This window comes from Podarcis liolepis (genome assembly GCF_965112155.1).
Source record: "Podarcis liolepis genome assembly, chromosome: 7".
Classification (NCBI taxonomy): Eukaryota; Metazoa; Chordata; class Lepidosauria; order Squamata; family Lacertidae; genus Podarcis; species Podarcis liolepis.
In genome coordinates, this window is record NC_139561.1 from 40,613,552 (window position 1) to 40,639,686 (window position 26,135).

At 44.2% G+C, this 26,135-nt stretch overlaps 1 protein-coding gene and 1 long non-coding RNA gene across 10 annotated transcripts in view; both read right to left on the reverse strand.

Annotated features, from left to right (window-relative positions):
• Positions 1 to 26,135, reverse strand: part of FTO (FTO alpha-ketoglutarate dependent dioxygenase) — a 270,050-nt gene that overhangs the window by 100,786 nt on the left and 143,129 nt on the right. For 2 of the 9 annotated variants that reach the window (XR_014528545.1, XR_014528546.1), the window contains one exon: positions 9,872 to 10,011. The exons of the other annotated variants lie outside the window; for them this stretch is intronic. The gene's annotated coding sequence lies outside the window, so the exon portion shown is untranslated. The remainder of the gene's footprint in view (positions 1 to 9,871; positions 10,012 to 26,135) is intronic. 9 annotated transcript variants of the gene reach the window in all.
• LOC310711708 lies at positions 18,599 to 25,783 on the reverse strand. The gene is made up of 3 exons (XR_014528609.1): positions 24,899 to 25,783; positions 20,283 to 24,440; positions 18,599 to 20,144 (listed from the first exon to the last, which is right to left on the reverse strand). It is a non-coding gene; the product is annotated as an uncharacterized lncRNA (long non-coding RNA).

A 26,135-nucleotide genomic window follows, 5' to 3' on the forward strand; every position in this document is an offset into this window, starting at 1 on the left:
GCTCACAGGGCTTGTGTCCCCACTCTGCCCCCACATATTAGCCCTATGCACAGAGGCTAACAAATAGGGATTCTGCCTTTTGACAGAGCTTCACTTCATATAACGCTTAGAAGGCAAGGGCAACTGTTTAAAATGGTAGCTTAAAGTTTTAGCAGACGTATATGCCACGGGTGGAAAGGTCTTTAGTAAATTGGCTAGCTGTCATGCAACATCATTTGCACGCGTGTTCCAAAGACCCTGGCTCAGGTCTCATGTCTAAACTGCACATACACATACACCCTTCCCTACCGCAAGAGTTCAAATTCCATCCTAGTAAATTCCAGGTTAATAATGTGACTCCAGCAACCAAACCACATTTTGCAACATTTACTCAAGCAAATTAGCTCATAAGCCTGCTTAAAACCAATTGCTCCTGGAAGAAGAACTGTTAGCTGCTTGACAATATTGCCTTCGTGCTGCTTAGGCATCTCTGTGATGAGAAGCAGATGCATGCAGGCCACTTCATTTGATTGGGAAGGAAGAGGTCTCTGGGATATATGACAAACTCTGGGAACGTGGCTCCTTTAACACTAGCTTTTTATGAGTCACTTTGTAGGCAAACTTTCATTAAGAGCAAAGCAAAAAGTTCTCTGAATATTTGGGGCAGCGAAAGTCCCCTCTGAGACAGCAATTGGGATGGCAGAAATAGTGTCTTATTTTTCCTAATTGCTGGAAATTGGCTTGAAAGAAGGAGATGGAGAACAAATGTTCATCAGCCTACAAAAGTTACAATAGGAGCCAATTCTCTGAGATTACAGGAAGCAAGGTCTGGTCCAGAGATCTGGGCCCATGGTCACATCTTTCATCTGCTGGGAACTGGGGTAAGGCCACCAGGGTGCAGATGCCCATCACTATAAAACTGTCCAGCTCACATATTTGTCCTGGATGCCGGTTGCTGGGAATGACATGCACAGAGAGTGCTGTTGCCTTCAGGTCCTGCTTTCAGACTACCCATAGGAATCGGGTTGGCCACTGTTAGAACAGGAATGCTGCACCAGATGGGCTCTTTAGCATAATCCAGCGCTGCTCTTCTCTGACATTCTGCTGGCTCTGTTTAGGCAAGCATCCCCCTGAACTTGAACTTTCTGATCTAATTGTTTTAATTTTTCTTTCTTTTTTTGTTGTTATGCTTTTGAGCAAACTTGCTGAATTGCATATTTTAAGTATGGTTTTGCTTTCTTGTGCATTTTCATTATTTGTGGATATTTTATACCTACATTGGCTCCCAGTACGTTTCCGAGCACAATTCAAAGTGTTGGTGCTGACCTTTAAAGCCCTAAACGGCCTCGGTCCTGTATACCTGAAGGAGCGTCTCCACCCCCATTGTTCTAGCCGGGCACTGAGGTCTGGCACCGAGGGCCTTCTGGCAGTTCCCTCACTGCAAGAAGCCAAGTTACAGGGAACCAGGCAGAGGGCCTTCTCGGTAGTGGCGCCTTCCCTGTGGAACACCCTCCCACCAGATGTCAAAGAGAACAACAACTACCAGGCTTTTAGAAGACATCTGAAGGCAGCCCTGTTTCAGGAAGCTTTTAATGTTTGGTGTATTATAGTATTTTAATATTTTTTGGAAGCCGCCCAAAGTGGCTGGGGAAGCCCAGCCAGATGGGTGGGGTATAAATAATAAATTATTATTATTATTATTATTATTATTATTATTATTATTAATCGCTTAGAAGCTATTGTGACATGTAAGCAGTATATAAATTAAATAGTGCTGCTGCTGCTGATAACAAATTTTCATGATGAAATGATTTTTAAAAATCTGGAAACTGATGAGGAAATGTGGAGAACAGAACATAAGATTGTAAAAATGAGAAATGGAGAGGAACCGATATTGGCACAATCTCCCATTCCTACTGTGATGGATGACCCATTTAAGGTTGGTTTGTGGGCCGGGTGGAAACTTGTTAGAATTCCCAAAATAATGAGCTTCCACACAGCTGTCTCCTGTCAAGGCTTTGAGGCCGGCGTTGAAAGGTGATGAGAGATACGTGAGGGGTAAACGCCCATTATCAGCATTCTCTTAAAGTCTGGATTGGAGGGAACTCTCAATAGCCACAGCCAGACCAAGGTCAGTGTCCACTGAGACAGACCTTTGAATATATCTCATCACCCAGTCCTCTGTGATTTAAGTGTAAGAATTACAGTGGTGCCTCGCAAGACGAAATTAATTCGTTCCACAAGTTTTTTCTTCTTGCGGGTTTTTCGTCTTGCGAAGCACGGTTTCCCATAGGAATGCATTGAAAATCAATTAATGCGTTCCTAGGGAAACCGCTTGCCAGGCTGGCGGTGCGGAGAAGGGCTTTTCTCCGCACCGCAAGCCTTCAGGACAGGTACGGGAACAGAGGGGAAGGGGCGCAGCGCTTTCCCTCTGTTCCCGGGGCTTGCGTGGGAGGAGGGTTTTTCCTCCCCACCGCCAACATTCAGAACAGCATTCTGAATGTTGGCGGTGGGAAGGAAAACCCTCCTCCCACCCCAAGTCTTCAGGAAAGCCATCCGATGCCGGGCGGCGGGAGAAGGCTTTCCCCCTCCCCCTCCCGGCATCGGAGCTTCGTCCCGATGCCGGGCGGCGGGAGGAGACGTTCCCCCTCCGCCGCCCGGCATCGGGGCTTCGTCCCGATGCCGCGCGGCGGGAGGAGACGTTCCCCCTCCGCCGCCCGGCATCGGGGCTTCGTCCCGATGCCGCGCGGCGGGGGGAGACGTTCCCCCTCCGCCGCCCGGCATCGGGAGGAGACGTTCCCCCTCCGCCGCCCAGCATCGGGGCTTCGTCCCGATGCCGCGCGGCGGGAGGAGGCTTTCCCCCTCCGCCGCCCGGCATCGGAGCTTCCTTCCGAAGCCGGCGGCGGGAGGAGGTCCGAGGACAGTGGGGAAGACGCGCTGCGCTTCCCCGCTGTCCCTGAGATTTCCCTATGGGCTGTCGTCTTGCGAAGCAAGCCCATAGGGAAATTCGTTTTGCGAAGCGCCTCCAAAATGGAAAACCCTTTCGTCTAGCGGGTTTTCCGTCTTGCGAGGCGTTCGTCTTGCGGGGTACCACTGTATCTTGTCATAAGGCAGTTTTTGTTATTTTAGCCTCTGAGCAATTTTAACCTATGTAATTATTTGAAGTTTTTTTCTTTCTGGCCACTATCCAGGCGGAGTTTACCTTCCTCCATTCCAGCATTCCTGGAGAGGCCAAAACAAACAAGATGAATTTTAACAGGGAGAAATGTAAAGTATTGCACTTGGGCAAAAAAAAATGAGAGGCACAAATACAAGATGGGTGACACCTGGCTTGAGAGCAGTACATGTGAAAAGGATCTAGGAGTCTTGGTTGACCACAAACTTGACATGAGCCAACAGTGTGACGCGGCAGCTAAAAAAGCCAATGCAATTCTGGGCCTCATCAATAGGAGTATAGCATCTAGATCAAGGGAAGTAATAGTGCCACTGTATTCTGCTCTGGTCAGACCTCACCTGGAGTACTGTGTCCAGTTCTGGGCACCACAATTCAAGAAGGACACTGACAAACTGGAACGTGTCCAGAGGAGGGCAACCAAAATGGTCAAAGGCCTGGAAACGATGCCTTATGAGGAACGGCTAAGGGAGCTGGGCATGTTTAGCCTGGAGAAGAGGAGGTTAAGGGGTGATATGATAGCCATGTTCAAATATATAAAAGGATGTCACATAGAGGAGGGAGAAAGGTTGTTTTCTGCTGCTCCAGAGAAGCGGACACGGAGCAATGGATCCAAACTACAAGAAAGAAGATTCCACCTAAACATTAGGAAGAACTTCCTGACAGTAAGAGCTGTTCGACAGTGGAATTTGCTGCCAAGGAGTGTGGTGGAGTCTCCTTCTTTGGAGGTCTTTAAGCAGAGGCTGGACAACCATATGTCAGGAGTGCTCTGATGGTGTTTCCTGCTTGGCAGGGGGTTGGACTCGATGGCCCTTGTGGTCTCTTCCAACTCTATGATTCTATGATTCTATGATTCTATGACTGCCATGCCCATACAGCTCTCTTCACTCACCATTATTATGTCTACTTCTGGGTCGAAAATAGTAATGTTTATTTCGGCCTCCTCCTACTGCGTATTATTTCAGAATCTAACTCACTCCAGCCTTCCCTACTAACGTTCTAACTATCCAGCTGGCTAGAAAAAATAACACACACATCTCTGAACATTCAAAACTGTGTATTCTAAATTTTGCTCGAGAGTAACTGAACCTATCCCATTGCTACCACCATGTGATGGTGCTTTGAAAAGCTCAGTCAAAATAGAAAGATGGCTCAGGAACTCAAACCAGGTCAAATTTCATAAAATCACACCCAACTTTACTAAAACAGAACTCATACAAGAGAGAGAAGTGGGTAATCTCACCACACCTATGACTAACCTAGAGAGCTCCCTGGCTGAGTGGAAATGAACGTCACACCTTTTTATGTAGGCAACGCCATTCATCATGGCCTAGAGGAGCAATGAATGTCTCAGGAAACAGCTATCATGAAGATGCTTATGCATGAAGCACATGATGTTCTTGAGCATCATCACTGGCAGAAGCATCCTAGATAGGCTGAAGCTCTATACCCATTCCCACACAGGTTGGAAACCTGGGGCTCCCTATGGGAACACTGCACCACTCTTCAAGCAGCATCTCCTCTCTAGCCTATCTAGAGGAATTCACTGTACCTCCAGAAAGTATCTCTCTCTGTCTCTCTCTCACACCACATCCAGATACTAGTTTTGGGGAATAGTCATACCTTTCCTGCACTTGTCTTTTATAAGGATGCTAGTTTACTGTACTTTCATGACAGAATCGACTGCATTCAAGAGGTTTCTTAGACTCCCTTTTCTTCTCCTTTGCACATTGGTTTAGTGAGGTAATTGCAGCCCATATGTTTGCAAAGATCCAAGTCCATATGGCAGCACAGGAAAGAACCAGCTATTCAATTAAATTTTTAGTATTTAAATTTAAATTTGGAAGAGGTCCGTTAGGGCCCTTGAGTCCCGGTCTTGTTAGTCTTCTTAATCCTTCTTCCCTTTTTTGCAAGATGCTGGGAAATTACATCAGTGCTCCAGCATCTGCACAGGCTCCATATTCTCCTCCAAGCATAATTGAAGGCTCTGGTTATAGCCAATAAAGCCCTAGATGGCTTAGATAAAGCATATCATAAGAAACCGTTTCCTTCTATGAGCCTCATAATTATCCCGGAGATTGATCAAGGGCGCCCTTTTAACCAACTCCGTGCAACTCTCCATTGCAGAGGACCATACTTATGAGGGACCCAGTTAACTAATCCTTCCTCATCAAAAGGAAAGAGGTTTGCACAAATGCACTCATCAGAATTTTGCAATGCAGTTCTCTAGCCAAGTGCAGTAATGTAGACAAAAACTACATCAACTGTGGTAAAGTTCACAGAGAAATGCATAAACTAGTGAAAATAAAATTACACTGGGGGGAAACTGCCTTGTAAAAATGTGCATATGAGGCAAAAAGGCATATAAAAATGTGTATAGTAGGAGAAATCCACCCACAAATGCTGATGAATTTTCACAAGGACTTTTCTTTTTTAAAAAAGCAATGTCAAACTGGTGCAATAATGTGGAGAGCTGAACTTAAGACTGGAAAAATTAAGAACTGAGAGAAACAGAAATCAACATCTTTGTCAATCCCTGCCACAGAATCAGTTACAAACACCAAATGTAACCACGCAAAGTTAATTCAGTTACAAGCTTGTACAAATGAAAGCACCATATAGAAGCAAAGAAAGGATTTGCTAATGTAATGCTGTGAACATTCTGCTCTCACACGTGTGGAGATTCATCTTATCACAGGTTCCTGTGCCTCATGCATTACCACACAATCAATGAGTGCTCATGTGACCTCCTCACATAGGACCTTGAAAGATTAGGGGATGTTGTCCCTTATTTTTGAAGGAGAAGAATGGAAATCAAACCTCTTCTGAAACCTATCCCCCTTTGACATGTCCCTCATAGTCTTCCTCTGCAGAAGGTGATCTGAGAGAGCTATGCCCCAGACATAATTGATCCAGCTCTCAATTAGTGACTCTGACTAGGCTTTCCAGTGATGAGCAACAGCCATTTCTGCTGCTGTCAACTGAAAGAACACTAGGTCCTTGTGTCCAATCACTGGTTTTGTGTTACTTTCCAGTGACAGGGGGGCTAAGGATGGATCAGGCTTCAATTCCCTTTCATAGTTCTCATAAATTGATGGGGAATGGCAAAACATCAACAACACACACGCAACACACATGAGCGATGTTCAGCATAGCACTAATTCAAATGCTCCCAGCTTTCATCCAATCTGCTTTTATAGCTTCCTTTCCTTTATCTGCTACTTCTTAAAATTTATTACACTTTCATTAAATATCCTTGCCTGATTGGAGTTCAGAGGTGAGAATCTGTTTCAGGGCAATAATAATAATAACTTAATGGAGACCCTTGTTAATGAGGTATTAACAAGGAGGTCTCCAATCCTTATTTCTACTGATTTAATTCAACCCATGCTACTGTTATTGCCATGTCACAAAGAGTGGGGGGGGGGGGAGCCCTCAGATCATCCATTATTATAGCTATCTGAAGATTTACTGGCCTGTCTTATTAAAATAATCAATTAATGCAGTCGTAATGCCAAGATCTAGGCCAACCTCGCAGGCTAAAGGGGGTCAACGCCTAGTTGATAGGTGGTTAGCTGACCTCCAAAGTAGACCTAAGGTTTGGCATGGAAGACTCAGCTGGGGCATAGGGGGAAGGTTACTCTTGAAATAAAAGTGGTTTGGGTGTTAAGAGGGATATGATAATATATGTAGTTACTAGAAGGACAATTCAGACATTCACATTTTTTATCCCGGCGGGGGACGGGGGACGGGAACAGAATGGGTAACACTGGAATTGAATAACCACATGCTTTTTCACAAAAAATCAGCAAGCTGAAGTTTAGATCCTTGTCTTCAAACCCTTGTGGATTTTTCATTCCAGTGGAATTGTATCATGCCCTTTCTTCTGTGAAGAGGAAACGTTACATCAGGCTTAATCCTCCCACTTCATGGAACAAATGTAGTGACTTGGTTCAGGGTCATGCAGTGGCTTCATGGTTGAGTGGGAATTTCAGCCCACTCAGTCATACATCGTAGTCCTACACATTAGATACTATGCCACACTGGCACTGCAATTCACATCAGTTGTGGTTGCACTGGAGGAGGGTAGAGGTGCGAATCATTACGATAAAGATGGGGAAATTCAGATGTTGTTGGACTCCAACACCCACCAGCTCTACCCAGCATGGCCAATGGGGAGGGGCAATGGGAAATAGAGTCGAGCAACATCTGAAGGGCCACATATTCCCAACACTGCACTACACAATGGTCTGGTTCATTAGGTGAATTGTACTAAATGATACAAACAGGGGCTGGACACATATGAAGGTACCATATCCTAAGTGAGATCACTGATCCATCTCAACCAGCCTTCCCAACCTGGTATCCTCTAGATGTTGTTGGATGGCAACTCCCATCATCCATGACTCAGTAGCTCTGTGACACAACATGAGAAAAAGGTCCAAGGTTCAGCCTCTAGTGTCTCTAGGTAGGGATGGGAAGGTTTCCTGCCTGGAGACCTACTGCCAGTAAGTGTAAACAATACTTAACGAGATGGACCAATGGCCTTGCTTCATATTAGGCAGCTTCTTACATTCCTATTTTGTATGATCATTGGCCATACTGCCTGGGGCTGATGGGGAATGCAGTCCAAAACATCTGGAAGGCACTGATGGAGATGGATTGTGGATTAAATCTATAAATTAAAATGTAAACCTTCTGCCCCACATGTGTGGGAGAAATATGAGAGTATGCAGGCTGCAAAGGCCTTTTAGCAGAGTAAAAAAGCTCACCACAGGAAGCAGTGGTGGCCACCAAATTAGATAAGACAAATTCATGGGAATAAGGCTATCAAAGGCTACTAGCCATAATGGCTATACTCTGCCTCCACAGCTGGAGGCAGTAATGCTTCGGAATACCAGTTACTAGAAACCACATGAGAGTGCTCTTGTGCTTGGGTCTTGCTTCCAGGATTCCCACAGGCATCTGGTTGGTCACTGTGGCAACAGGATGTTGGACTAGATTGGCCATTGGCCTGATCCAGCAGCCTCTCCTTATGTTCTTATGTTTTCATACCAAAGGCCTGGCTGTCTGCTTCTGTTGCAACCCCAAGTTAGATTCTTGCTTCTCAAAGTTTTCCTTCTTCTAATCCTCCTTGTTAAAAAAACAACTTGCTATTTTTGAGTCTTTTTCTTTTTCCGCTCCCCCCTCCCTACAGCTTCTGGCAACCAACAGCATGCCAACATTGGGTAGCCCATCTGAACCTTACTTCGGAATCAAACAATTTTCTCAGTCTCGCAGAGTCTGAATCGCTCCAGCTAAATCGAGAGGATTTACCTATTGAACGCTCAGGCAGGCTCCCTTTCAACTCTGAAAGAAGGAAGAATTATGAGACTGGAGTAATTCATTGAGAGCTATCTGTCCTGGAACTTAATCAAAGGGATTAGGACTTGGAAAGGAGTGGGGGGGGGGGGAAGCCCACAGGTGAACCTCCAGGAAGCATACCAAGCAGTTATCAAAAACATACAAGTTCAAAGCAGCTCAATTTTCATATGTTAAAAGTATGTGGATGGAGCCCGGGGCTTGTTTCTAGGTAAAGTGCTGTGTTAAAGCTGTTTGTACTTGCATATTTTACAGACAAGGGGAATGAAGCAGTGAGTGGCGGAGCAGTATTTAGGGTCCACCTCGCCCCTCTTGCAACGCAATAAATCAAGCCTGGTGAGACGTGAACTGTTGCTGCATCCAAGTTTCACATGCCCTCTCCCCGACTTTGGCAGTCACAACAGATATTCATTTACCTCATCAACAACGGGGGCTGTCATAACACACACAGGCAAAGATGTTATATGCTGGGGTAAAGGTTGGAGCTGGGGAGAGGGAAGAAGGCCTTTCCATAATTGTTATTAATCGTGTCACTGGGGCTGGTCTAACAGCTTTATTTAAACTCCCAATGGAAAAGGAGACATGTGGCAGGCTGGGTTTTATTTTATTTTATTTTAAACACACACAGTTTCTCTTCTGAATAGAACAGCAGCAAATGGTCCAAGTTGGGGCATCATCTGAGCCTGGGCTGATGGGGGCTTAGACACCCAACCTGTTGCCAATGCCAGGGCGCAGAGATGAGCATACAAAACAAATAGTGGTTAGACCCAGGCTTTCCATTGTTTGGTGTCCTACAGCCTTCCCCAACCTCTGGCACCCTACAGCTTTGACCTACAGCTCTCATCTCCCTATTGGTGGCTAGGGCTGTTGGGAGTAATCGCCTGGCAATAGCTGGAGGGCACCAGGTTGAATAAATCTAGTGCTGTCTCCCCTCAAAAGCTATGCCCATGAGGTGTATGGGGTGTTAGGGGAGGGGTAGTACCTCTGGTGCGGGACAAGTTGTGATCCTTCTGGGTTAGTTTGTCCATTTTTAATCCTCACTCTGCACTCACTTGTGGCTTCTAGAAGCTGTCAGTGATATCTGCCACACCCCGGGAAAGGCTTTGACTGGTTGGCTAAACCAGGTGAAGGTGGCCAATGGGTCTCAAACTCTCCGTGAATTAAGGTCTTCTCCTGCATGCCAGGGCAGTCCCTGGAGGATTGAGTGGGTGTGACCAATTGTGGGTCCAATGGTCAAGAAGGCAGTTTCTGCATGCGCTGTAGGGGGAAGTGAGGGGCAAATGGGGATCATCAACCTGGGAAGGTAGCCCATCGAGGAGAAGGTGCACTGTCTCTCGAGACGGATGGATGCCAACTTGCCTGCACACTTGATTTTCAGCAAACCGAGTCGCCGAAGTCACTTGATGGGAGTTGGAGTCCGCCATCATCGGGGGGCAGGGGACACACTTGTTCCGCAATCCTGCTTTACAGGCTGCACCCGTAGTATGTTGCTGATGCTTCTTTCTCCAAAAGAAAAAGAAAGAAAAGAAAATCCCAACAGGAAGGGAGAGAAAGAATCCTTCCCTCTCCCTTCCTCCAGCTCTACTATAGATAGGAATGAAGGGCCATCTAAAGGTAGAAAAAAGCAAGACATTGCTGACACTGCTGCAAAACTTGCAGGACGGGGTCACTTTTTTATTTCTTCCCCATTCTCCATGGGGGAAGGTTTTGCTCCCACCATGAGTTTTATCATACAGTGCCATCCATGATGCCTTCTGCTGCCTCCAGCACAAAAAAGGGGGGGGGGGAGGAAAAGGGAAAATAAATAAGCCACCACTCATTTTCTTCATGGAAAGCATAGAATAAAGGAGAAGCAGCTATTTTTTCTATTCCCATAAGTTTCTTGTGGTAGGAAGCAATATTGTCAGGGAATGTCACAATAGCCTTTTAACTGCGCTCTCCAGGTGGAACTTTCTTATACAAATTTGACCATCAGTCTGCCTAGCTTAGTATTATCTATACTGGCTAACAACAGCTCTCTGGGGTTTCAGGCAGGAAGCATCTCCCAGCCCTACCTGGAAATGCTGAGAACTGATCCTGGGACATTCTGCATGCAAAGCTCTGTTACAGAACTATGGCCTATCCTAAAGATGAGGCTTGGAGAAAGTCAGCAGAGGGCAACAAATATCCAGGGCAGTTAGAGTAAGCTGCCACACAGTGGGAACATAGCAAGTGAGCCTCTGGTTCCTGCGCCAAACTCGGCCTGCTAGGCTTCCTCATTTGGCGCTGTTCATCTGCCCTACACACGATGTCACACACAATGTCAGAAGTGAGGCAGGTAAGGGATAGGCTTTCAAAGAAGCCAAAAACTAGCTTTTGATAGGGGGGGCACGCTACATTGAAACAGCTGCTAAAATGAAGGGGGGAAATTGCAGTTTAGAAGCATCTTGCTCTATGCGTGGTGCTTAGAAGTTCCAACTTTGGGACTTCAAAGCACCAAATCACCAGGACAGCAGGTGATTGACAGGTGGCTCCATTCGCCTGTCCAATTTGGCACACGAGGCAGATCCTGATAAGGATCTGGCCTGTGGAGCCAAAAGGGTACCCTACTCCTGAAAGAAACCATACATGGAAGTTCAATATCATAAACAGCCAATTGGACAAAGAGTTGCTGTGACACAGACATGATGCAGAGTAATCTGAAAGATTCATTTGCAAATATCATAGCAGAGATACACAGAAACAAAATTCACACTCTGTAATTCAGTAGAAGGGTGGTGTTTAGGATCTTGACACTTCAGGGATGGCATAAGAAGATGATGCCTGATAAGCACGACAGTGAAAGGCATAGCTCCCTAAATTTGCCTAAAGTGAAAGCCACAGAACATGCCAAGGTTGAGCTGAGGTCCATAGCTTCTCACAGGGACTGCGGTCAAGTGGCTCAGGATGTAGAAGGTCCTGGGTTCAATCCTTGGCTTCTTCTGTTAAAAGGCTCTCAGCAGAGTTGGAAAGACCCCCTGGAAAGATGCTGTCAGTTGAAATAGACCACAAGACGAACGTGGTACCCTCTAGATTGGTGCTTCTCAAACTTGAGTTTCCAGCTATTGTTGGACTACCACCATCCCTAGCTAGCAGGACCAGTGTCAGGGATGATAGGACTTGTAGTCCAACAACAGCTGGGGATCCAGGCTTGAGAAACATTGCTCTAGATGTTGCTGGGACTACAACTCCCACCACCCCTGATCATCAGCCATGCTGGCTGGGGCTGGTTATAGTCCAGAAAATCTGGAGGTCACCAGGTTGGCTTTCCCCAGAACAGAAAATATTGAGACAGAAAATCCAGTGCCATGTCATGTTCTATGGCATGTTCCTCTTTCCCATTTCATAGCTTCAAGTGCTTTCAATGTGTGGCTCCTATTGAATGCAGAGCCAGAGCTGATGCTGGAGACCATGCAACAATCCTGAAAACTTATTCAGCATTTCCACCACTGCCAGTGTCCTTTATTTTAATCTAACGTCTCAACAAGCAGACTTCAACCCAGTGAACTCAGGATCCCACAAGTCCAAGACGAACAGTCCACCCATTGAGTATTGAATTTTCTGTTCTTTTGCTTGCTTCTTTGCCTTTTAAATTCTTGTGCTATTTAAATGAATTAACATATGCAAATAAAGATTGACAGAGCTCTCCTCCCCCCGCACACACACCCAGAAACCATTCCCCGGAAGAGAAAAAGGAAAGTATTGATGTGTCTTAATTACTCAAAAACTGTGTCTTCTATTTAAAGCCAAACTCATAAATAAAAGAATTAGCATATCATTCATTTTGTCATTTCTACTCTCTTCTAGGAATACACAGCTTTGTTTCCTTCAGGTTCATATAAGTTGTGCATGTGTGTGTGTCACCTTTATTTTTTAAAAAGAATAAATATTCGCTTCATGGTTGCAAAATTTTGGATGGGGGAGAGGAGGGTGAAGGGAGGGCGTTTGCCTGAAAGAAAATATGGCTTTAATAGAAGTTTTACATCTGTGTGGTATTACGTGCATGTAAAACAGATGTAACCTAATTACATTTTCATTTAAATTGCTAAATAGCTACTTCAGGTTTTTTTTGGATTTTTTAAAAAGAAAAAGCTAACATAACATACAAACAACAGTTACTATAATAACAAGTGTACTTAGAACTAAATGGGATGGATCAAAGAGACATCAGACAAAATTTGAGCTGGTCTTTGAAAAAGATACAGTGACATAACAATGCTGTATTGATTTACTTAGTAATTTAACGTCTCTCTAGCTCAGCCAGAAGACACAGCTCAGTTTAGCAGAGACACATGGAGGTAAATCCGTTGAGTTTATATAAAGACTTCGAGTTGCATGAAGATTAGATGTACTCTACTGGAGATTATGTAGCAAAACCCCAAATTGGAAATTAGAATGCTAATGCAATACAATCAACATGATTACAGTTTGAATAATGTTACAAATCGGACAGCAGCTACAGCCTTGCTATTTCGTTTCTTTTTATGTCTCACGAGCAAATTCTAAGCATATTCTCCTGGCTCAGGTTATAGGAGGTCATCTGTTTGACTGTTGCTAGCATAACAGAGCTTTCTCTGCCATAAAAAAATAAAAATAAAATTGCCCCTTTTGACTAAGAGTAAAAAAAAACTAGGGATGGGTGGCTCTGTCTCTCATGCTCACCATCTTAAGTTCAGGGCACCATATTTCTGCAGCAGTTTGCAAATTTATTTATTTATTAAAGTCCTTGCGAAATTTTCTCAGTATTTTAGTGCATCCTTCTCCTAATATACACAGAATTGTGGAGTTAGAAGCATTAGGAAGTGGCATTCCTTTGTGAATGAGAGATATAACTTTGTAGTCAGAGGGAATGATTTTACCCAGGAAATATTTTATTTTATTTTAGTTCTTCCACCCCAAAAATCATCTTTAAGGTGTCCAGCACAAAGGCTTCCATATCTATTTGCCTGTAATTCTGTAGGTTTTATTCACTCTGACGAGGCTACCACGCCTGAAAATTTCATCCAATTCTGTCAAAAGGGTGGATCCTCTTTTTCATTTCTCAGTAACTGTCCACCCTCTCCCCTCAAGAAGCCTTCCAACCATGTCCTAAACTTTGCCTTAATTCCTGTTTTCCCCCATCCCCATTTGAGACTCAGGAGTGAATGTGACAATGGACCTGATGAAGATCCAGAGTCATCAGAGGAAAGTCCAAGTAATGACCCAGTAGAGGACCCGGTAGAAGAGGTCCTGGTAGTGATTATGTAAGTCACCTCTTTGCCAGGCATATAACTCCTATTTCAGCTTCTTAATCTCCAGGTGTTCCTGGATCAGTTTTAGATGCGACTTTAATGCCAGGGAGGAGTCATGGACACTTGAACCCATCATTCAGCTTTACCTTTTGCAGCTATTTTGTGTCTTCTTTCACACATAGAGACTTTGTAACTTAGTGCATTATGAAAACATGAGAAAGGGGTGGGGTGGCAGGAAAACTTGCAGATGAGAAGGTGGACAGCAGACCACTTCAAGGCGGAAGCAGAATTCAGAGTGAAGTTGGGTTCAATTTGGTAGCAACTCCAAAATTAACAACTGGGGGAGCTCACTTCCATCATTTTAGTTTGCAAAGTATTTCTTCATCCTGAGCTTTGGTGGTCAAGCAGTCCAAACTTAAACATCAAGAACCGTCATGGGTTGACTGACGGCACAGCCTTGCCTCTGCTCGTCCTGACCAAATTATCTTTATTAAAAGAAACACAAGTTAACTTGTCTGGGAGATGCTATTCCGGTGGTCCCTCCCGTGTGGTTCCAGATAGAATATCGTCTTTTGAAAACTTCCATCTTTAATACGAAGAAGTCTCCTGCATCACTATTTATAGAACCAGAACTCTTGTGATCTCTTGAAACAAAAAAGGAGCTGTGGGTGGGTGTGCGTGGGTCCCCCACCCCCAAATTGGCAAAAGCAACAGAGGCGTTACTTTATCATGAAAGGCTCACTGTTTACAGTGATATACATTAAAACACCGACACTTCTGAAAGATGAACAAATCCTCTGACCCTGTTTTGAAGTGCCAACACACTCCAGTGTTTGCATCTTAAAATATTTATTCCCTTCATAAAATATCTATGTGCTGATCTCAGTCCCTCAGCAGTAAATATTCTTATTTTTCACATTAGCAGAAGCCCCAAAGAAACTTGAGCCTGCAATCAGAAAAAACAACAAATTTCTGGTTTTTTTGTAAAAAAAGAATGGTGGTTCCTATTTAAAATATTACTGTTTTATTACCAGTTGCTGTCTTCAGATTGAGGAGACTCTTTGCTACCATATAAATGCAAACCGTTTGCTTGAGGAAAATAAGAGCCTGCTGGATCAGGCCCATCACCCATTTAGTCCAGCATCCTGTTCTCACAGAGGTCATCAAGATGCCTATGGGAAACCCACAACCAGGACCTGAGCATAAAAGCACTCTCCTCTCCTGTGGTTTCCAGCAGCTGGCATTCAGAAGCATTACTGCCTCTGATCATAGATGCTGAGCACAGCCATTGTAGCTAGTAGCCATGGATAGCCCATTTATCCATGAATTTGTCTAACCCTCTTTTAAGGCCCTCCAAGTTGGTGGCTATCTTTGCCTCCTGTGGGAGTGAGTTCCATAGTTTAACCATGTGCTGCATGAATATATACGTTGCTTCCTCTGTCCTGAAGGCTCAGCCAGTCTCAGCCTTTGCTGGGGCAAGTTGCTCATTCACTTGGTTCCAACAGGCCTTCCTAGCTGGATAAATGGGTCTTTGCCACAAGTGCCTATTTTGCATTGTTTTAGCCTTGTTTTAAATGCATCGCCTGGTTCAGAACATGAGACAGGCTCACATTTGCAGCAACTATATTTACAGTAAACCATGAGTTCCATTCCAAAATCTTTTGATATTTCAACTTGCTACAAAGACAAGTGAGGTTGCTAAACAATGAGCCTCCATCAACAGTCTTTCACCTATCATATTTCTTTACCTAGTTCTTTTTAAAGAGGCTGCAATCTGCTCATCCCCGGAGTAAGGTGAAGTCTCCTCCTTTTTCAGATAGCATTTGTGAAACTGGTTGCACTAGCTGTAAGAGTCCTAGAAAGGCACCATATGACGATTTCACTTGCAGGAACTCTGTACCTGGGACAGGGAGTCTGTGGCCCTTCAGAATGCTGTTGGTCTCAAACTCCCAGCAGCACCCAGCAGCATGGCCAGCCGGGAAGTCCAACAGCAGCAGGATGCTCTGTTCCTCTCACTGTAACATACCTCAATGGTTTGGGCAAGTAACCCTAAAAGTGAGAATTAAAGACACAATACAGTGGTACCTCGGGTTAAGTACTTAATTCATTCCGGAGGTCCGTACTTAACCTGAAACTGTTCTTAACCTGAAGCACCACTTTAGCTAATGGGGCCTCCTGCTGCTGTTGCGCCACCGGAGCACAATTTCTGTTCTCATCCTGAAGCAAAGTACTTAACCCAAGGTACTATTTCTGGTTTAGCGGAGTCTGTAACATGAAGCGTATGTAACCCGAGGTACCATTGTAACTACTTTTAACATGCAGCTTCTATGTTCCCCTTTAAAATGGCACCCTGTCCATTTTAAACCATATAATACTGGTTTAGAGTTAATAGCAAAACACATTTCGAACCAGCAATTGGAATACACTTTGCCCTGAGAGCAGCCCAGGTATCAACATTGTCAGGACTTAGTTTCCAAAGGCCTGTCTGAACAGGAAGGTCTTCGCCTGCCAGTGCAAAGATAACAAGGAGGGAGCCAGTCAATCCTCTCTTGGGAGGGAATTCCACTCCAGTATAGTTTCCCCCCTCCGCTTGCTGAGTTAATGCACTGTGCACACTGACTACCACACACACTTCACAATTTGTGCCTTTGTAACAGATTCTGGACATAAGCCCCACTTTTAAGCCTGCACTGTTCCAACCCTCTATGTGACCACCAAGTCACCCATCTGCATGAAAGGTTTTGATTTCCTCATCCACGGGATCTTGGGGGAAAGAAGTGGACACTCATTATCCACACTAGGCTTGGAGATCCTGAAGGCTACAGAACAGCCTCAGGGTAAACAACTGAGCTTCCATTAAGCCCGGGCTGTACCGCTGGCTGATTTCCTCTAGCAATAATATCCAGGGTCACACGTGCAGAGAATTCAGAGCTGAACACTGCTGGAAGAATCCCGACCAAACACCACAGCTGCATCTCCCCATACTGTTTAGTATGATGTTTTGAAAAAGAATAGCCACCTCTCTATTCAACATGAGTACCGAGCATTAGGGAAACATTCCGCCCCCCCCCCAATAAAATAAAATAATACTTTGGTTACTATGGCTATACTAGGGAATTCCGGGGGGGGGGGCATTTTTCTCAGTTACTCAGTCTGATTTTTTATATATATAAAAAACCAAAGATGTGTATATTGGGGGGGGGGGTGAAATATTTGCTTGTGCTGTGAAATACTAAATATCTTGCACCCTCTGGGCATTAGTATAAAGGATTCAAATTAAAAGAAACAGCTTGACAAGTGGGACCTGGGGGGAAAGGTAGCAATGTGGGGTGCTTCTCTCCATGATCTCAGATGCTCCACTTTCTTCCCCACTCTCATTTTCATCCCCACCCGCTTCAACAGTCAGCATTACTTGAGTACTGATCCCCTGGGGCATTTGGGGGTCCTTTCCCCCACCCCAAATAAATTAATCTACTACTTATACCCTACTAATATCTACCTCTTACGTACATAATGTTCTGCTTGGGCTACATAGAGACTGTCGCTCAGAGCCTTGCGTATGTGAAAGATCAGACAAACCTGGTACCCAAAATAATTAATTTGTAGCTGCAACAATGTAAATGGCTTGGGCAGCTTTGTTACCCCCGCAGCAGCAGCAGCCTGCTTGCAAGAACTGGGATCCTCCTTCAGTCACTAGTGGGCAAAGTTGCCATCTCATGATACAGAATCTGAGATGGAACAGCAGTGCAGAAACTGCATCCAGCTGTCTAGGACTAAGAACATAAGCCCTGCTGGATCACATGAAAGGTCCATCTAGTCCAGCATCCTGTTTTCTACAGTAGCCAGCCAGATGCCTCTGGAAAGGACAGAAGAAGGGAAGGCCTTTCCCTGGCATCTCCAGTGCAGAAAAAGAAGAAGTCTCAGATAGAAGTGGTAGGAAAGCCTGAGAGACCTCGAATTGCTGATACCAGTCATAGAACAGGGCTAGATAGGGCACTACAAAAGTAGCTTTATGTGCACTCAAGAGGAAAGGTTGCAGCGTTTAGGACTTTTCAGTTCCAAGAAAAGGCAACTAAGAGCTGACGTGACAGAAGTTGGCAAAATCATGTGTGGGATAAGTGGATAAAGGAAAAGTTTTCCTCCCTCTCTCTTAACACTAGAACTCCTGGACATCCAATGAAGCTGAACATGGTAAGATTCAGGACAGATAAAAGACAGGATTTCTTCATGCAGGGCAGTGATGGCCACCAACTTGGATGGCTTTAAGAATAGACAAATTCACAGAGGATAAAGCTATCAATGGCTACCTGTCATGATGGCTTCTTCTGAAGAGCATTTGTTGGAAACCAACAACATTTACATCCATTGCTCTGCTCGCTTTTGCCTTTGGTCCCAGCCACCAGTGGTGTGTAAACTTCAGAAGATTGGCCAGAAGGGAACGTGGCCTCTTAGGTTGAACAGGGTTTCCCATCCCTGATCCACAGGGTTTCAGCTTTGAGTTCTATGGTGATTGACACTGGAAGCTGCTGGTTAGACTCACAGCACTGTCTACTTACGCAGAGTCTCAGGCACGTCTTTCTATTGCCTCTTCTCTGCCCCTTTAAACTGGAGATTCTGCAGATTGGATGTGAATCCTTCCGCATGCAAAACCTATGCTCTCCTATTGAGCTGTGGTCTCTCTCTGCTGAATCTTGCGGATACATTTTAAAATGATGACTTTTCCAATAATACTTTTGCAATCTGATTCGGAAGAAATAATGTGCAGGGTCGGGATGGGGGGGGGGCAGAGAGAAGATATAAAAGGAAGTGTGGGTAGCAAACATAATTCTTTCTGGGACCATTAAAAGTTTTATAAGAATAGCCTTGTGGGGCGTGGGGGGAGCCCTGGACATTTTGACTATAAATTAATTGAAGCCATTGGACCTCTACCTGCATAAAATCATTACGTTGAACAATTAAAGCTTTCGCAAATGTTAATGACCTAAATTTAAAGATGTGTCCTCCCCTATTAAACTGAAACAACACCTCATGCTGTTTAATCAATACTGACAGGATGGGAGCATTAAAATAACGTGGCACTTCAAGGCTGGCACAAACAGCTACTGCGGAAAGAGATCTGGGGGGTGGTTTTTCTTTAAGTATCGAGACTCAACTCTCTGCTCTGCTTACTGGGTGACAGAAACAGCAGTGAGAGTAGATTTTTAAGAAAGCAAAGCACTGTCACATGTGTATGCAGCTTGAGGAGGCTTATTTCATCATGCTGGCTTGGACTGGCATCTACACTAAATAACAACACTATATTAAAACTCCGAACTCACAACTCCCAAGAAGCCTCAGAGTGACATTTAAAATAATCCAGTTATCACCATTCAGTACATGAGCAGAAAATGTCAGTGACAAACCCAGAGCACTCAGAAGTGCCAGGTAGCCATCGCCTTTGAAAATGAGCTTGCAGCAGAATGTCAGCAGGGATCCATCCACTACCCTAGGGCTACATTTTACCCTTAAGCGAGTTTGGCTATTTTTACACAATTAGGGAATGTGCTCATAAGGGACAAGTGGCTTCATCCATATGAACAACCCCTCCTTTCCCAACAACAACAAAAGATGTTTGAGCTTAGGATATGAAGAGGTCACCTGCTTTGATCCTCATGAGCTCCCAGTTCACTTCAAAGGAAGGACCGGTGGAATGGATCACATTTGCTCAGGTGAGCTGAAGCTGCTGCTTCGTTCTGTCACTAAAATTATGCCATTTTAATTATTCTTATTGTTTATAAGGTGTTCTGTATATATTGGTACAAACTGCATTGGCATCTTATGATTTGGCAGTATATAAATATTGTGATGAAACAAATAAACAACGTGCATTGCTCAGGCCTGACACACCATCACAGCCACAGTGGGAGGGCGAGGCAACACCACCAACAGAAAAGGCAGGGGAAATACCTTTTATATCACTCACCGCACCCACCCACCCACTACACAGTGCTTCTAACAAGCATCAGGATTATAAGCACCAAAAACCATCTCCCCTAGGGATAGTGGAGGTTCTGAGCATGCATGTGGAGGAATTTTGGGGGCAGGAGGGTAAATAAGCTGAAACATAATCCTGATGGAGAATTCCACTGATCTGGATGGAGGGAGACAACTGGTTTCTGGAGGGGGCTACACCCCCCCCCCCAGAAGAGACAAGTATACAATTTGGTATGTGTGAAATATGCAGAGTTGCAGATAGCACTGGTGGCCATGACTACCTCAGTGGTGCTTGTTCTGGTTACATCCTGACTACATTACTGTAATGTGGAGCTGCCTTCTCTTTTTTTTTTTAACTGTTTGGAAACTTCAGCTGGTACAGAGTGCAGCAGCGAGGAGATTCATAGGAGCTAAGCCATCAGAGCATATTGCACTCATTCTACCCCACTGACACTGACTGCCTATTTGTCTCCTGCTCCAATTTACAGTGCTGATACTGGCCTTCAAATGCATAAATGGTTTGAGAGCACCTAAAGGGCCACTTGCACATCCATGAGCCTGCCTGAGCTCTACAATTGGCCTCAGGGTCCCTACTCTGCTGGCAAAGACACGGTGCATGGATCCTGAAAGGCAGGACTGCACAAAGTATTTAATACTTACACTGTGTGGAAGCATTAAGATTCTCATCGTAATTTTCCATGAATTTTGTAAGAGCAACTTAAATTTTCCATGAATTTTGGAGTATGAATGAGATTTGTAAGAGCATTTAATCTTAAACTGAAGAGTTGCTGTGGGGGGGTGGGGGTGGGGGTTGTTGCACATGAAGCCACAATGTACAAAGTTTCCTGTGTCCGGCAAATCCATTCAAAGAACCAGAATAATTTATCCCTAAAATTGCGCAAGTCTCTGTCTCTCTGAATATATAGTGCGGAGGATCGATCTAGATCCAAAAAGATATATTGTTGAGACTGAAAGAACCTTTAGTCCAAGACAAAGGACAAAGGCTTTATTTTAATTAGCCAAATTTATCCTGGGGAAAAAGAACATCAGGTATATAACACAGAAGAGTCTTTTAATATAAAAAGGACAGATGGCAACATCACTCCTGGGACTTGCTTTGACTGCCCTAAGAAGAAGAAAAAGCCCATAGTTTTAAAAGGCTTTGAGAATTCCCGAAGGATTGTACATCTAGATACAAGAAAGCTTGAACAGAACAGATCACAGTCCATTTCAGCAATGTTTTTCTGCTCTTCAGGAAGTGGCCAATGAGTGCCATTTCATTAAAGCCTGAAACTTTTGGCATACCAGGATGATATCTGTCAGTGGAGGAAGGGGCTGACAATGCAGAAATTTGGGGAGGGCATGGATGAAGGTCCACATTGGTGTATGCCCAGATGCATGCAGGCACCTACCCATTAAGTATTTGTCAACAAAAGTGAATGGAGAAGGTTTGTGTGCTCATCCACAGGATCCAGTCAAATGGGCAATCCTTTTTTAAAACATTATTTTTATTAATTTTTACAATAACAAAGCATCGCATTAAAAAGAAAAACCATACATCAAAGCCTTAAATAATTATATATAAAATCGACATTTACTCCATAACCTGGGACTACAAGTCCCCTGACTCCCCCCCCCCCCATGGTTCCCTTGTTTTCTGTTATTCATACATGACCATCCATTATTTACCTCCTTTTACATTCCAATTTTGTACTTGGTAACCCTTGAACATGTTAAAGCCATGTGTGCATTTAATACACACGACTCTCAAGATTGGTTTTCTTGTGCTAACTGGAATCAAAATGCAAGGTTGCATAATTAATAAACACTGGATAGAGAAACCCCAAATGCACACAAGAAAACACAGAAATCTGCCTTATACCAAGTCAGACTATTGGTCCATCTACCTTAGTATTGTCAACACTGACTGACAGCAGCTCTTCAGGGTTTCAGGCAAGGAACATTCTTTGTCTTTCTTGAAGATGCTGTGCATTGAACCTTGGACCTTCTGCCTGCAAAGCAGAGCTACAGAAACCCTCTTTCTAAAGTGTGTTTTAATTAAAAAAAAATAGATGAAGTTTTGAGAAAATAAATGTGCAATGTGTTTTGCAACACACATCATTCAGATTCATGCTCTCAACTTCATGGGGTTAAGGTTAGAGGATGCTGAATGGATCTTCTGTACTCAAGAAGCTACCTAGTGGGCCCACGGCTGAGCTGGGAGGTACAGATCCAGGCTTCATAGGCTCAGACACCACAGTGGCTCTCAAACAGTCTTTGCTCAGGGGCAGAGAATCTGGTCTGCATGCTGGAGGGTCCAGGTACAATCCCCAGCATCTCCAGGTAGGGCTGAGAGAGAACCCAGTGTGAAATCCTAGAGAGCTGTTGTCAGTCAAAGGGAAATGAGTCAGGTGGACCAATGGTCTGACTCTGTGTAAAGGAACTTCCTATGCTCAAGTCCTTCAGCCGTCTCAAATATAGTTTACAGTGCTCCATCCATGGCATTTTGTTTTGAATGCTGTGCTAACCCTAAATTATTAAATTGTCCACCCCCATCGCTAATTTTATATACACAGATTATAAAGTATGGCGGCGCATGCGCACCCATCAAGATATGATTTGCACCCTTTTCTAAATTAATCCAATTATTCAAATGTCAGTTAAAACTGTCAGAAAGCCAGTCCTTGGGCTGGACCAAAACTGTTAAAAATTAAAACTGTTTTACTTCGTTTAGTCTCTCTGCCTTCTTAATGTAAAACCCATAGTCTTGACAAAAAGATGTGGGATTTGACACCCAGTGCAACACAACCCTGCTTCTGTCATACATGCATAATTCACTTTGGAAATGTGTGCTCGCTTTTAAAATATTACTAAAATATACATGTAACATATGCTAATCTGGCCTCTTTGGCCCGCCGGCGAGAGCCAATAGGTTAGATGTAAACTTTGCCAAGTGCATATACTGTACATAAAGGGATTATAAATGAAAGGGAAGAGAGCGCTTGTCCCTAGCTCTCTGTCTTCAGCTCCGGCCAAACTGACAGCCCCAAATCCCTGCAACATCTAACATGCCCTTCCTGTGGCGAAGACAGCCTGTTCTCTGAGTCTTAATTACATCCCAGCTGACTGCCCAGCCTTGCCAGAACCGCGCAACAAACGACGTACCTTCGCTGGCAATATGGTCTGCTAAACAGGCTCCCATTCACACAGAAATAAAACTTTCAACAATGAAGAAGGGGACACACCAGAGAGGGAGGGAGAGAGAGAGAGAGAGGGCAGGCAGCTATCAAGAGGATGTGAGAGGAAAGAAGAAGGGGGTTGTTGTTTTTTTGGGGGGGAGAGAAGCTTTTTCCCAGAATCCTCCAGGACTGGCAAGTGGCAGAATGCGAGTCAAGAAGGCAATCCCTCGCTCGCTACAGAGGCCTCTTGCGCCAAGGACTGCTGTTCTTCAAGATGGGCCGCTGTTACGAAGACTCGGTAGATTAATGATTGTTAAGGAAGGCTAACCAACCCCACACTGCTTAGGCCATTATAATTACAGGAGAACAGCAGGCCACATTCTGCAATGGCAAATGGTATCATATGTTTCCCTGGCTGGTTTGCAAAAGAAGCTTCCTTTATGCAGGCACTTCAAGGTTTAAAGCTTTCCCTTCTCTTTTAAAGGAGAGGGAGACCTTAAAAAGAAGAATATAATGAAAGGATTAGAGCAACACTTTATTCTTTCAAAAAACTGCTTTCAGGCCAAGGTTTAATATTTGGAAGCTTTCTCGACAACTATTTAACCTCAACAATGGCTGTGCTCCTAAATGTATTTAAGAGGCAGGACAACACACTTCCTCCCCAATTCTAGCCTTATTATGAAAGTGTTACATGAAAGGCATTGGGTAGTAGCCAATGCTCCTCCTACTCAGAGTAGACTCATTGAAGTTAATGGACATTAATAACCTATTAATTCTACTCCATGTAGACCTTTGTTTGATACAGTCCATTGATATCTTTTAAATGTTGCACTATTTGTGGATCTGTGAAACAAAGTGTCTTTAAACAAATAAAAATATAGCTCTGAACGTCAAAGAGGGTTACTTCTTACTAAATTCACAGAGCCGGTAGCACTACAGAGATGTTTAATTTATTGTATTGCATCTTTGTAAACTGGTTAGAGACTACTGTAGTTAAGCGGTCTATAAATTGTGTAAATAGATAGAAATAATCTCTCTCCATGTGCACTTCATGTCCTTCTCAGATCTGCTCCAGGTGGTTGAAGGAAACCCCAGAACAGATTTATTGAGGGGGGGATCCATTGTGCAAGCAGAAATTCTTGCACAAATGGAACAAGCACTACTTTGGACACATGAAATTTCTGAATGGTTTAACAAATAATTCTTCTTCAAGGGGAACTCTCAGAATTGTAGCTCTGTAAGGGGAAGAGTGGTCTGCTAACAACTCTCAGCACCCTTTACAAACTACAGCTGGGATGGCTCAGTTGGTTGAGCATGAGAGTCTTAATCTGAGGGTCAAGGGTTCGAGCCCCACATTGGGCAAAAGATTCCTGCATTGCAGGGGGTTGGACTAGATGACCCTCATGGTCCCTTCCAACTCTAGAATTCTATGAATCTACAGCTCCCAGAAGTCTTAGGGGGAGGCCATTGCTGCTGCCCCTTCTTCTTCTTCTTCTTCTTCTTCTTCTTCTTCTTCTTCTTCTTCTTCTTGTTTTAAATCTTATATTTATGTTTTTGTACCATTTTTGTCAGGGAACTGACATTGGAGCTAGAGGCGGAGGGAAGGCTCCCAAGTGATGCTGGAGAAGGACCCAGCAGGGAGAGAGGCAGCTCATCAGCTGGGGAAGGAAATCAGCGCAACACCAGGGATAAAGGGGGGCAGATGGGGGAATCGGAGAGAGGGCTCCAGGACTCTTCGCCGGACACCAGCGGGGAGAGCACGGGTCCTCCGCTACCCACACCCTCCCTGCGCAGAAGACTTTCGCGCAGGGAGAGTAGGAGGAGACTTGGCGTCAAACAGCTTTTATGCTGGAAAAGGTTTAAGAAATGCCCACTGACGGATTCTGCTAGCGACTGAGGCAGCCACGAAGTGAAGGGCTGTCCAGACAGAAAAGGTTTAACAAGGCAACACAGCCAGGAGTGGCAGCAACTTACGCATGAGCAACCCCTATATTCATTACAATTTTAAAAACTAACTTCTACCTGTTTATAGTACTTTAGTAAATCACATTGAGGTGCATGTGAAAGGCTATTCATAAATTAATCAACCCAATATATAAATAGCACACTGAAAATTTGTGCTGTTAATGGAAGTTGGGATTCAAGCTCCAGCCAGAGTTTCATGAGGCTCTTCAAAAGATGAAATGACAATAGCATAAGGTGGGACCAGTTTATCTGCTCAGGAATGAGTACATATCTTTTCTGCAGGAGGGGGGTTTAAAAATGTCAGTTGTTCTACTGTTTGCCTTCTCTGGAGAACTCCAGGTTTCTTGGACTTGGAGATGGCGGAATCAAATACAGGAAGCTAATTCTGTATTTAGTTCGGATGTGTTATTGTTGGAGCCAACACACAGGAAAGTGAACTATTTCCCCTGTGGATTTTGGCAGGATATTGTTCCCGCATTGCGTTGGCAAGGAAATGTTTCCTCCTGGGCTGGACATCAGATGTGGCACCCCTAGTGGAGTAGCTGCTTGGCTTTTACGTGCCTAGCGAGGAAGTGAGGAATTGGAAGGAGGAAAAATGTGAGTAGTGTGGCAGAAGGACAACAGTCCCTGCCTGTGGATTGTCTGCAGTGAGAGGGCCTTCAGGTGCTTTCATTGTCTTCTAGAATCTCGGAGCTCCAGTTATGCAAGACAAAAACAGCATTTGCTCTGAGACATGCCTATTGGACATAGACAAATGTGACATCACGCAAATGGTTTGGGTCTGATAAATAGCAGTTTCGCTGGGGAATTTTAATTTTTAAAATACCAGAACATAGGGACACGGGAAGCAGTATTATACTGAGTTAGACCATTGGTCCAGCTTTCTCAGTACTGCCTGCACTAGCAGTGGCTCCCCCCCCCAACCCTATCTAGAGATGTTGCAGGACTGAACCTGGGAGCTTCTGCTTGCAAAACAGATGTGGGCTTTCCCAATTACTTCCTTGTCATTGGCTGCAATGGACAGGGAGATGGTCCAAGAAAAAAGAGAAAAAGGTGTTTATTCCACACACAGCCTAGTTAATAATAATAATAATAATAATAATAATAATAATAATAATAATAAATTTTATTTATATCCCGCCCTCCCCAGTCGAAGCCAGGCTCAGGGTGGCTAACAACAATCAAATAATCAAACAGTCAAATAGTCACACAATCTAAAAATATTTCATTATAAAAATTAATTAAAATCAAATTGAT